The 3,239-nt window shown below is 44.3% G+C and overlaps 1 pseudogene; it reads right to left on the bottom strand.

Moving 5' to 3' along the window:
• Positions 1 to 1,906: 1,906 nt before the first annotated feature.
• Positions 1,907 to 2,520, bottom strand: LOC112313390 (small ribosomal subunit protein eS8 pseudogene; annotated as a pseudogene).
• Between the last annotated feature and the right edge of the window lie 719 nt (positions 2,521 to 3,239).

The following is a 3,239-nucleotide window of genomic DNA, read 5'->3' as shown; positions in this document are numbered from 1 at the left end:
ACTATATTACCTATGTTCTTGATGGTATTTAGGTCTATTCTATCTGGATAATGACGTGCTATTGTGCATCTCTTCCCGTGTGTCTCTTCCCAACTTCACATTCAGTGCTATCTACTTGGTAGTTTGATAGAAGACAATGAGGGAGTATTTACACAATGACAACTGGTAAATATTATAAACATTTATCAGCATACCAAAGCAGCAAGATATTACTCTCTCTGCCTGAACAGTGGAAAGAGATTGATAAATATGGGTTGTCAGGAGAGTGAGGGAGAAGGAAAAATGCTCACCGTGAATGCTAGCTCCCCCTTCCCTGCAAGGGCTGCACCTCCTGCCTAGAGCTGGTTCAGGACCACTGAGCAAGCTGCTCACAGGCATATGGCTGAGACCCCTGTGCTGCTCCAGAGCCCCAGGAAGGAAGGGCGTGGAGCCCACTGTTTGAAACCCTGAAGAATTTGTGCAGTAGGCTTGAGAGTGGAGACAGTAGAAGCCAAAGAGGAAGATTCCCATAATTTTAGCCATTCTGAGTACAATGGGAACCATTCAAAATACTTAGTTTGGCATCAGAGAGCAGGGCTCATCAGCTCTACGTGGCAGCTAAAACATAACATGTTCCAACATGGTTTTCTGACCATTAAACATCTGTCAAACATCCATGAACTAATATTATTCTGTGCCAAAGTCATTAGAAAGATTTAGTACATAGGAAAAAGGAACCCTTCCAGGGATCACAAATCCAATAGCGGGATGTTGAAAAGTTTCACTGTCCAGACCTTTTATGGCAGAGATGATCAGCATTGACGCTATGTTTTGGTTATTGTTTTAAAGCTTTTATTTATTTATTTTTAGAGAGAGGGAAAGGGAGGGAAACATCAATCAGTTGTCTCTTGTACTCTCCCAACAGGGGGCCCGGCCCACAATCCAGGCACATGCCCTGACTGGGAATTGAACCAGTGACTATTTGGTTCCTATGCCGGGATTCTAACCACTGCGCTGCATCAGCCAGAGCTGTTTTGGTCATTTTTTTAAAGCACAAACTCTATTTCATTTGCCATATGCATGGGGTTTCATTCTTAGGGGAGGAAAGGCAAGGATCAAAGCTAGGGTTAAGTATTATAATCAGCAGATAAGGCAAAAATGGTTCACAATCAATATGACTCTCTAAACTCTCTTAAATCGGTGGGTTTGCAGAGAGGGAGTACACCCCTAGGGGGAGATTAGCGTATTTTGTGTGGCTTTTGTTTTCTCACCAATAGGGCGGGGGGAAGTTGCCTTAGACATTAATGAGCCACATCTGGGATTCTAGGCCTCCCTCATTACTCGGAAAGCCTAGGACAAGGAAGGACCCTCCCAAGTCCTGCGGGACGTCCGCGTGTCCCGCTAGACATTCACATGTGCTAACACCTGCTCGAGATTATCTGAGGATGGACCACACATCACTTTACAAACAAACAGAAAGTATTTTGGCACGGTTTTAATAAATATTGAATTTTTCTGGAAGTAAATGACTATGTAAATCAGAAGGTCGTGTTTTGTTTTCTACGGAAATTAAGCACAAGTTGTTCACAGTTCCGGAAAAGCGGGACAGCATCTGTGTTCACCAGGGCGCACCTGGATCTTCTGGCATGTGGGTGATGGGTCCTACAGATAGGCACAGGCATCTGATGGCTTTATTTCATCTTCCAGTGCAGCTTTACACAGATCAAAAGGCATATTATTTTATTATAAACTCCTTTTGGTTCTCCCTGACACATTGTAATCATAACATCACATCGATATTTGAAAATTATTGGATAGTTTCAGAATAGAAAAGTAGCTGTTGTGATTATTTTTTTTAACCCTAGAGTGAATCTTTACTACAGGAATCTAGTTTTTTTTTAACATGAAAGAAAGGAGGGAAGAAGATTTACTTGCCTTTCCGGGCCTTAATTTTCCTCAGATGGACCTCCAGCTCCTTGCCTTATAGCACGTATCTGCTCGGCCACACTGGCCTGGTCTTGAAGCAAAGCATGCAAGAAGCTTGCCCTGCTGGAACTCTTCCTCTAGAAGACTGCTGATTTTGGCATTCTTTTTCCTTTCATCATATTTCTTCTGAATTTTCTTTGATCACTTTTTGTTTAAAATCTCTTCCTCTTCAGGAGTGGGCTTGGCTCCCTTCTTGCAGCCCAGGGGCAGTGCATGGTGGGATTTGTATGACTGTTGGTACGGGGTCCTGTCAATGAGCACGATGCAGTTCTCTCCTAGGGTCTTGGTACAGACCAGTTCGTTGTTGGATGCGTTGCAGATAATCCTTGTTTTGCACGTATAACACTCTGAGCCCCAGAAGAAGTTGCTCACATCCAGCCTCAAGGCTTGGTACTTCTCGTTGCCTCCGCTCACATGGACTCTGTGTATGCTGTGGGGGCCAATCTTACTGTGGGTGGCAGGGCACCCCAGCTCATATTTTCGCTTTTTGTGGTGGGGCTTCTTGTTGCCCCCGGTCTTACAGCGCTTGTGCCAATTGTTTTGAGAGGTGCCCATGGTTTGGTACTGGCTGGAAAGAGCTTTTTTTGAAAAAAAAAAAAAAAAAAAAAAAGGAGCACTGAGTCTGATAAAGTTGAGAAATCATTACCTGAAATTTCTTTAAATCACTGGAATCTGGGCTGCTGGGAACCAAGTCAAGAATGCAATTTATGTTTTTCATAGGAATTCAGGCTGTAATCTCCTTTCTCAGGGATCCTGGAGGTCCTGGCTTTGTTTTATTTAAGGCAAGATTTCTCAACTTTAAAACTATGGCCATTCGGGGCTTCATAATTCCTTGTGCAGGGGATGGGGGGGAGGTGTTGCTGTCCTGCGCATTATAGGATATTTCTCAGGGTCCATCCCTGGCCTCTACCCTCCAGACGCCAGGAGCAACCTCCCCCTGAGTTGTAACAAACAGAAATGTCTCCAGACATTGCCAAATGACCTGTGGCGGCCACATTGCCCCTAGTTGAGAAACTCTGGAGTTCTTTCCGGAGTGAGGGGAATTTTCATCACGTTTCTCCAAGTGTGATCTGCAAATGGAACTTAAAAAGTAGGATCCGCTGGAGTGCTGGCAAAGAGTGCAAATCAGTATCTGGGGTGGGGGCAGAAATCTGCAGTTTGATGTCTGTGTCATGGGTGAGGATGCACTACAGAGCTACTAATACCTCAGCTTGATCCCAGTTTGCCCTTTTACTAATAGTGTGACTTCATGGTTCTCAACAAACTGAGAGTGA

Source organism: Desmodus rotundus, chromosome X (assembly GCF_022682495.2).
Source record: "Desmodus rotundus isolate HL8 chromosome X, HLdesRot8A.1, whole genome shotgun sequence".
Classification (NCBI taxonomy): Eukaryota; Metazoa; Chordata; class Mammalia; order Chiroptera; family Phyllostomidae; genus Desmodus; species Desmodus rotundus.
Note: the sequence above shows the minus strand (reverse complement) of the source record. Positions and strands in the feature narration are given on the sequence as shown.